Source organism: Dermacentor andersoni, chromosome 1 (genome assembly GCF_023375885.2).
Source record: "Dermacentor andersoni chromosome 1, qqDerAnde1_hic_scaffold, whole genome shotgun sequence".
Taxonomy (NCBI): Eukaryota; Metazoa; Arthropoda; class Arachnida; order Ixodida; family Ixodidae; genus Dermacentor; species Dermacentor andersoni.
Window position 1 is genome coordinate 41777652 of NC_092814.1, and position 10052 is coordinate 41787703.

General features: G+C 44.9%; 1 non-coding gene across 1 annotated transcript; it reads left to right on the plus strand.

The window, feature by feature from the left end:
• The first annotated feature begins 925 nt into the window (after nucleotides 1–925).
• Nucleotides 926–998, plus strand: TRNAS-CGA (transfer RNA serine (anticodon CGA)). Its single transcript has one exon. It is a non-coding gene; the product is annotated as a tRNA-Ser (tRNA).
• The last annotated feature ends 9054 nt before the right edge of the window (nucleotides 999–10052 follow it).

Sequence of the window (10052 nt, forward strand, 5' to 3'; positions counted from 1 at the left end):
AAGAATGAAATCGGAACGTAAGCGGTGGTACCTTGGGGCGCAGAACACAGTGGCTGCATGACCCTGTCCAAAATGTCACCTCCTGCTCATCCACTTGCTGCCCCCGCCCCACCCCTTTTTCTCTCTAATGATGTCTTGCCGTCGCGGCCACAAGGGAGAAGAGAACGGGTCGATTCTGCTTTCACGTCCTGGAGCACCTTTGTTTCATCGCGTGATATTCTCGCGATCTTATGGAAACTGCCAGTTGCGCCACAATTTCGGACGACCTGAAGAGCGCCGGCTTCCGGGGAGTGCTCTCTCTCCTCCACTCTACCCAAGCCCTCACCTTTCGAGATAGCAGTGCGGTGCGCTGCACAGAATATCTACGCTACGATACGGCGCAGATTCCCCTTTTTTGTTTGTTAGCCGCTTGCTCTCCCCACCAGTGAAAACTTTATCCTGACCTTCGTCGGTAAATCCTGATTGAAGTTCAAACTGTTCTGTGAGCACTTTCCATATATATATATATATATATATATATATATATATATATATATATATATATATATATATATATATATATATATATATATATATATTTCATTTATTAGGTACAAGTAATTTCCCCTATGTTGTCCTTGGTGTCAGTGTTTCTTGGCTTCTTATGATATGACTAATAAAGATCGGGCCCCTCGGTTCACCCCCTTTCTTCTCGTTTATTACATAACGAGGGTCTCGAATCCGGCTACATTGATGCCTTCAGGTGGCATATATGGGTTTATTGACCAGTTGCTTTCCCCCAAAAAGAGATTCCGTTCTCGTGACGCCTGCGGCAAAAAGGACGTTCCACGTCCGCTGCCTAGGTCTGTGAGTGGTGGCGCTGGCTAACACTCCCAGGGTTCTACTAGGACACATAAATACCCAAGAAAGTGGATGGGGAAATAGCGCCGCGGTAGCTCAATTGGTAGAGCGTCGCACGCGAAATGCGAAGGTTGTGGGTTCGGTTCCCACCTGCGGCAAGTTGTTTCTTCATCTACTTTAATTTCCATTAATTTATCGTTTCGTTATTTCATGTGTTAGGCACAAGTAATTTCCCCTATGCTGTCCTTGGTGTCAGTGTTTGTTGGCTTCTTATGATATATATATATATATATATATATATGCATAGGAAGCCCCACGTAACCTTAGCCAAACTAAACATATGCAAATGCCACGTAGGTGGACAGAACCAAGGTCATGTTGTTTGCCATCGCTTTAAGGTAATCAGTTGATTTTTTTCGTTCCGCATAATTACATAAGGAATCCTAATTCAACTGCTCAAACATTACCTTCGTTCTGTACAGCTAAGTGGCATTTGCATATTTTTAAGGTTTGGCTAAAGTTACATGGGACACCTTGAACATATATATATATATATATATATATATATATATATATATATATATAATGAGAACATCGCATGCGTAATGCAAAGACGTGAGGTCGTTCCCTACCTGCAGCAAGTTGTTTTTTCAGACACTTTCATTGCCATTAATTTATCATTTATTTAATTCAGTTAGTAAGTGGAAGTGATTTTCCCTCTGTTGTCCATGGTGTCTCAGTTTGTTGGCTTCTCATGTTATGATTAATAAAAATCGCGCCCCCTCAGTTCACCCCCTTTCTTCTCGTTCACTATATATATATATATATATATATATATATATATATATATATATATATATATATATAATGAGAACATCGCATGCGTAATGCAAAGACGTGAGGTCGTTCCCTACCTGCAGCAAGTTGTTTTTTCAGACACTTACATTGCCATTAATTTATCATTTATTTAATTCAGTTAGTAAGTGGAAGTGATTTTCCCTCTGTTGTCCATGGTGTCTCAGTTTGTTGGCCTCTCATGTTATGATTAATAAAAATCGCGCCCCCTCAGTTAACCCCCTTTCTTCTCGTTCACTATATATATATATATATATATATATATATATTAGTGAGGCACATAATCACAGGATCCGGCACAGAAATAGTTGAAAGAATAGCACCACGTAGGAAAAATAACAGGACTTTACTGACGTTTCGACCGGGGTCCGGCCTTCATCAAGAGCGCGATTGCAAGCACACAGAGTTCAATTTATATATATTTCTCCATAAAAAAAAGGAAAGAAACGAGGGAGAGCAAATAAATATGTGAATACAAACTTTACAACTTGTGCGTGTACAGACAGTGGCGTAAAAAAATAAGAAGCTTTTGACCACAAGCACACGTATATTTAGTGGCGTCGCGCATACCAAAACGTGCACCGGCTCATGTCAAGGTCAACGAAGACAAATAGCAGGAACGCAAAGTTGCCAGTACATACAGTGGCATTATAAAGAAAGGAAGGAAAGCAAACCAGGTAGGCAGTTCGTGAGTAACATACACGTCAACAGGTGCACGTTCAGTCGTGTACACAAGGGAGGAAAGACGAAAGCCGTAGCCAATGGAATGTAGGGAGGGGTGACATGCGATGGGTCGCAGGGGCCAGGAGAGTGTTTCTTTTGTTCTTCACTGCAATGTTTGTGCGACCTTGAAGATTATCAATACACTCCCACCTGGTTCTAGGACACCTGTACTGTGACCACCACTGACCTCTGAGTTGAACGAACTGCGTTCCGTTGCCATATTTGCGCAAGTGTTATTCTTTCTGTTTGCGGGCAAGCTGTTTTTTATACAAAATGTATGCGTGTGCGAGGAATAAAATAAAATATAAATGCAAAATTATATGACAAGGTCAACTAATAAAACACGATCATGACAGCAGGGCGAGAAGAATCTCTAATAAATGATGCGGAAATATACATATCGTTTCATAAACATGCCATATAATATGTCATACATAACCGTTAAGAAATGCATAAGGCAACCAGGAAAATAATTAGATGGTGCACCAAACTAATTAACATTTAGGCCGCACAATCAAATGCCAAAGTAAAAGAAAAAGGTTGGGAGCCGTGACACCTAGAAATGCGCGTCCACACATTTTGACATCACACCGACCAAACGTGATAGGGATAAATGTATATCTAAAATAATATTAAGGGGCCACGAAACTTCCGAGGAGTTAGCAAACTGAACGGGTAAAAAGGAAAGTGTGCTAGCACCTTCATTGATTCCACAGGTTACCACTTTAAATTTATGAGTTAGAAACTATTCTCGAAGCTCTCTTTCGTGGTGGGAACAAAACCGACATTGAAGGATTGTTGCGGTGATTTTATCAAATGAGTGGGCCGGAATACGCACGTGTTTTCATAACGGGAGATTAGGGAGAACAGCGGCACGACACTAACGGTGTCTGAACGGCGTTTCAGTTTGTCTAACGTACTGTAATTTACAAACGGAACATTCTAGCAAATAGGCGCAGTTGTTAGAATGGTATGAAGCGCTTTATTTAGGTCCTGAGGAATCAGTCTGGGACTGATGCGGGCCGCTCCCACATCGGGACAGAAAAGGCCGAGCCCCTCTGCCGTCACTCTGGACAGCCCTGAGTTGGTCCGCCAGCACTTCACTGTGCGGCATCCGCTGCCACCACTGTTCACCTTAAGAACCATCACCGGCCAACGCCAAGCAGCGCCGAAGCATGTGTTCTAAATCGAGCTTAAACCCCACACTAACTACAACAGACTGAAACCCCGCAGTCCGGATTAATTATATTCGTAACGACCGGGTTAGGTACGTTCGTGTCTGCAGAAGCCTTAATGTAACCGCCGGTTGCCTGCTTAATTTAGAATGCGGCAGGGGGAACGCCCTGCGGCTTAAGTAATAGTGGTTGGTGATCTCCTTGGAGGTTAACAGCTGGTCCCTGAACTCAGGAGTGGGGGATCCAGTCCCTTCAGGGAGTACACGGCACACTAATCCTCGTGCCTCCCTGTGCGCCACCTCGTTGAGGTTACGCGGGGCTCCCTCCAGTGACCCCATGTGCGCCGGGAACCAAGTAACTGTATGAGAAGTGGTATCCCTACCCTGCAGTAGTCTGTAAGCCGTTCCACAACAAGTCCCCTCGTGAAGGCTTTAATCGCAGATCGCGAGTCACTAAACACCAAAACTCTTCTTGAATCAATTAGTGCTAGAGCAATAGCCACCTGCTCAGTGACTCCCGGATCTTTTGTATAAATGGAAGCGGCGTTTCAAACGCTCCCTTTGCCATCTACCACCACCACCGAATAAGCATCTTTGCCAGTAATCCATGCCGCGTCAACAAACGCAGACTCCTCCTCCTGGTCCTTTTCCTCGCGCAACAAAGCCCTAGCTCTCACCATCTGCCTCCCTACATTGTATACAGGGTGCACATTCCGAGGAAACAAACGAACCATGATATTGGCCCTAAGGTTCACGTTCAACTCGTGTTGGCGCGCCCCATCATGCGACACAATTGACTCGAAGATATACCTACCGGCTGGGGCACCCAGCAACCGGTCTCTCTGTGCCGTACGCTGAGCCTCGGCAATTTCATCTTAAGTATTATACAAACCCAGTCGCAACAATATATCGCTTTACGTACTCACAGGCAGACCAAGCGCCGCCTTAACCGCTTTTCTGATTAAAGTTTCCAGTTTATATTTCTCCCCCCTATTCCAATTTGGAATACAGCTGCCACATACGAGAAATGACACAGAATAAATGCGTGATTGAACCACATCGCACCTTCTTCTCATAAACCCCTATGCCGATTAGAGATCCTTCTGATAAGTCTTATGGCCTCCTCTGTCTTCTTGGTAATACGCTGAATGGTTCTATTATTCGATCCATTCGCTTCAACTACAAACCCCACGACCCTGATTGCCTCAACTTTGGGTATGAACGACCCTTACCTAGTATGGATTCTAATGCAAGGCTCAATTTCCGGCACCCAATCCTTTGGCCTATGACCTAGCTTCTTAGATTTGAAGATCAACAACTCCGACTTTTTAGTGGAGCACTTGAGCCCCATAAGACCCAAATACTCTTCCGTACGCGTTACCACCTCCTGCAGCCTAGCCTCAAGCTGTCCGTCACTACCCCCGACACTCCATATAGTAACGCCATCCGCGTAGATAAAATGGCCAATAACCTGGGCAGTGTCCAGTAAATTAGCCAACTTCGACATCACGAGATTGAATAACATAGACGAGAGTACGGATCCCTGCGGAGTACTACAGCAACCCAATTTAAAGACTTCCGACTTTATCTCCCCATGTCCTTCTATCCATAAGGAAAGACTTGACAAAATGGAAAGGCCGCTGCCCCAGATTCAAGTCCGATAGCGCCTGTAGAATGAAAGAATGTCGGATTTTATCGAAAGTGTTTTTCCACATCAAGTACAATTAGTACCTTAGTATCCCTTGTCCGCCACTCAAGGAGCCGATGCTTAATCCTGATCATAGCATTCTGAGTCGAGAGGCCGGGCAGAAATCCTATCATCGAGTGCGGAAAGACGCCACTGCCCTCAATATAACGCGTTAGCCTATTTAATATAGCGACTTTCCCCAAACGCGATGTGAGGGAAATGGGTCTGAGATTTTCAATCCCCATGGCTGTTGATCTCCCACGTAAGGAACTCAATGGACCCCTCGTCTAAACTCCGTAACATTTTATTCGTAATGCCATCCGGCCCTGATACCAATAGACCATTAAAATCCTGCAGCGCCACCCTTATATCATTTTCAGTACATTCCCCATCCATAACTCTATTCTCACCCCCACTATATTCCAAAATCACGTCAGGTGTATCGTGCCAGGTCTGCAACAGAAGGTATCTCTCAGCCAAATCCTTCAGCAACTCCCGCTCCATGGGGTACCGACACGCCTGATGGACCAGCTTACCTATCACAGTGTTCTGATTAGATTTAGTGTTCGTCTCATCTAGTAAATGTCTGAGCAAACTCCAGGCGCCTACCCTCTTAATGCGACCATCAACAGAATTGCATACTTCATCCCATTGCGGCTTGCACAGGACCCGGCAATGGTCTTCCATTTCCCAATTAACCATTGTTATACGTTTTCTAAGCCTTCTATTCAACCTCTCACCCTTCCGTCTCGCTAAATGGACCGCTTCGCTTCCAACAAATGCGCCAGGCGACTATCCATTTGCTCTGTGTCAATATCGATCTTGAAATCCTTAGTGGTCGCCTCAGCGTCACTTTTAAGCTTACTAGTCCACTGTTCCAAGGTCAAATCACTTCCCTCATCTTCGATTCTCTGCACTCTTGATTTCCTAAATGCATCCCCGTCAACCATCCTGAGTGTGCGCTCCTTTTTATTAGCCACTACCAATGTAATCATAAGTATGCAATGATCGCTACCAAAATCTGTATTAGAATTGGACCATGACGAAGTTCGAAGGAGGCTTGTGGGCTTTTATGGGTCCGTCTTTTTCGAATGCTTCCACGCATTTGTTAGTGTCGCGCGTAATAATTTTTGAGTGGAAGTCGGAAGCAGTGCTTTTGGCATTACGTGATGTTATCATGTCACAAATACCTGTCATAAATTTAGTACCTCTCATCAATTTCAAGGAGGTGGCGTCAGTGACACCACCGCCTACACCCTTCCCCTCTCCCACGAACGTGTTTTGTTAGCGCATTCCTTTTCCAGCATACCTGGGTGCAGCATTACCCAGTACTGCAGCAATCCTACAAATTTTTTGCCGGTGTTTCTCTTTTCCTAGAAACCAGAGCAGGCCGCAAGTGCCGTTCGAGTATAAGATATACCTGACTACCTCATGCAGCAATGGTGCGGAATTCTTTCCGACTCCTTCGTCCATGTGTGCCTATGCTTTTAGCTCCCTATTGGTGTGGGATGGGGTGTGAGAAACTGCATTTCCTGTCATGGCACGGTGCCGGCTAGACATTAGGCAACTTTTGACTTTGCGCACAGAAAGTTAAGGGACGCAAGCCTCCCGGCGTACAAAAGAATGCATAGAGAGTACAAAAGAGCGCAAAAAGGCGTACAAAGGTGTTTGTGTAGGGGGGGGGGGCGGCTTAGGGACGATATTTCTATAAGGGACGCTATTTCTAAAACTTCATATTGTACATGTGCTCCGCCGTTCACGCCAGTCTGCGCCTAATGGCGTCAACCCCACACCGGCTACATGTACCAGGACGGAAAACACCGGTCTGCTATAAATCTCTGTCAGGTAAAGTGGGGATAGCGCGAAAAATTTTTGAGCAATCATAGAGCGCTAGTGGCAGAAATGGGCTACAAACAGATTTGTATAGCTTTGCGTCATAGCGCCCCAGGTGTGAGGGCGGCGACGCCGCTGACCATTGTTGTTTATCTCACAAAACGCGCGAAGACCCAGAAGCAAGCATGCCCACTTTTTTAAAGAAAGCATAAAACATTAGTTACATTACTTGGAATAGGGGGGGGGGGAAGGGGGCATAATACGGTGCCTCCCCCTGGAAAGCTTCGTGCGGCCACCCATGTGTGTGGAAGAAAATTTTGCAGAACCCTCGTAAACGTTGCAATAATCCCGCATAAGCTTAAAATTGATGCGTCACATTTGTCCACTTAAGCTGCTTTACCAGACGCAGTTTACAGAAGTACGGTATCTATTGTAAGTGCAGAGTTATAGATTTGTGAACGTAGTTCTTCAATTTATTCTTTTTTAACCATTATCGGAAATTTTTGTAAAAAAGACCTATAATATTTATAATGCCCTAAATCAAGATTCTGCTTCCTGAAGTAAGTAGAATTTAACTTTCTGAAATGCCATTTGAATCGCTACAGTGGTTGTCTGATGAGAGAATCAATTACGGCGTTTTACATGTATTTGAATCGAGAAATTGGAGTTTGTCTTACGCTTAAGCTTCATTTTAACGCGCGTGTCTGTGCAACGCTTGGTGTTTAGGATAATCGTTACTCATTGTTGGACAAAGTTATGCACAAGGATCATCTTTTCCTATTATATTGCAGTGTTCTGAGTAGGTGAGCCAAGAATATGCACTGTACATGCATGTTGGTTGAACTTCGTACTTGGTTTCAGCGGGTGCAAGGCGCCATATCTCGTGCGTTTTCTAAGTCTCCCGGGGTTTACTTCCGAGGTCATTGAAAATGTCAGGGCGGAGTAAAGTGCTCTATAATTTAAAAAAAAATGTGATACCACTCTACTACCCCACCAAGCAGTCAAAATGCCGAAAATACCCTAGTGTACGGTAATTACCTTACGGTTGGCAACAACGTTCACCTCGTGCTGCGCGCGTCTTTCATTCTCCAGGGGGCCGAATTCACAATGCTTTTCGTTCGTAAGTTGTCATTGGCCGGTTACCTTCACTGATAATATTTCCAGAACCAGGATTGGCTGAAATTTGCTGCTAGCGTAAAAGCTTTTCGTGAATACGAGCCCAGGGCCCGTATTTACTAAAACGTTTTTATACCTGAACTGTTTGTAAGAGCGGATGGTAATCAATCGTGATGTCGAATATAATATAGCAACCGAAGGTCGAAAGTCGCCGGCCAATGGCAAATAACGAACGAAAAGCATTGTGAATTCAGCACCTCGTGTACAATACCCTGCTTGTTGTGGTCTATATTACTACAAATGCGCACTCTCCCTCACCATACGGGCAAGATACTAGACGTTTATTTATACCTTAGCAATGCTGGTCGAGTTAGTACATGCTCATGAATAGGAAGAAAACGCGCACAAGAAAAGTACGAGGAAAATCATGAACGTTCGTCCGGTTGGCCTCGTACTTTTTTTCGGGATTCTTTTTCATGGACACTTCTGTCTCCGTTCGCCGGCCTTAAAACGCGTGCTGGCAAAACGCGCCTCCCTCCTCCCGCGAGGAACAGCGCTGGGTGAGCGCGCGCGATGTGCTTCGCTTGTCTTCTTTCTCCGTCTCGATCGAGCGTGTACCAACCAGGCGAAAAGAGTACTTCTTTAGGACTGACAAGCTTGCTTTGTTAAGCCAACAGCTGTTACCAACCCTGGGCGCCAATCAGACCAAAGGCACACGAGAAAAACTATCACAGCCTCTTATTAGTACTATATCTTCGATACGAGAACCGTGGCAGCTTCGCCGACGCCACCCAAACCGCCCGCCTGGGTATGCCGAGTAGATGCGCGGAAGAGGGCCAAGAGCAGCACATCGTTTTGCAAATGAGAGTTAGTAGACTATATTTATATGGGGATGCCTTAGAGTGACGACTTCCATGTGCAGTGATAACATAAGCAGTTATACCGTAACACGCCATCCTTACGGTCACTGCTTGTATGGGATAAAATAATTACACAGACTCGTTCGGCATTTCACGAACGTGGTAGCGTGACATTATCATCATCGTCAGCTTATTTTATTCCCGCAGCAGGACGAAGGCTTCTCCCTATGATCTGCAATTGTCTTGCGCCAACCGATTCCACATTGCGCCTGCAAATTTTTTTATTTCATCACTCCACCTAGTCTTCTGCCTTACCATAATTACTTTGTTTAGCGCAAGACAACGGACACAAGAAAGACAACAGGACAAGGCGTAATTAGGCGTAGCAAAGTAATTATGGATTCGCACCAACTAGCCCGCCAACGCATTGTGCTGAACTATCTTTCTTCTGCCGTCCTCGACTGCGCTTCCCTTCCCTTGGCGCCCATTGTGTAGCTCTAACGGTCCACCGGTTATCTACCCTACGTTTTACATGGCTTGCCCAGTTCAATTTTTTTCCTCTTAATGTCAATTAGGATATCGGCTATCCCCGTTTGCTCTCTGATCCACACCGCTCTCTTCCCGTCTCTTAACGTTACACCTAGCATTCTTCGTTCCATCGCCCTTTGTGCGGTCCTTAACTTGTTCTCAAGGTTATTTGTTTACCTCCAAGTTTCTGCCCGTGTAGGCATGACAGCACTGCCTACAAAATTTATATAATTGTCAAGTTGGGGCCCAGGATGGAAGCACTTGTGTGCACAAAATAACGTTGTTTATGGTACAGTCCTTACGAGACGACTTGTTTCAAATATAGATTCACATATCTGTGTTCGCGGCATTTGTATTGAAATTAGTGACACATGTGGAAGACAGTACCACGATCTATGCGGTCCAACGTACGACTTATTTTACTTACTACCGCATC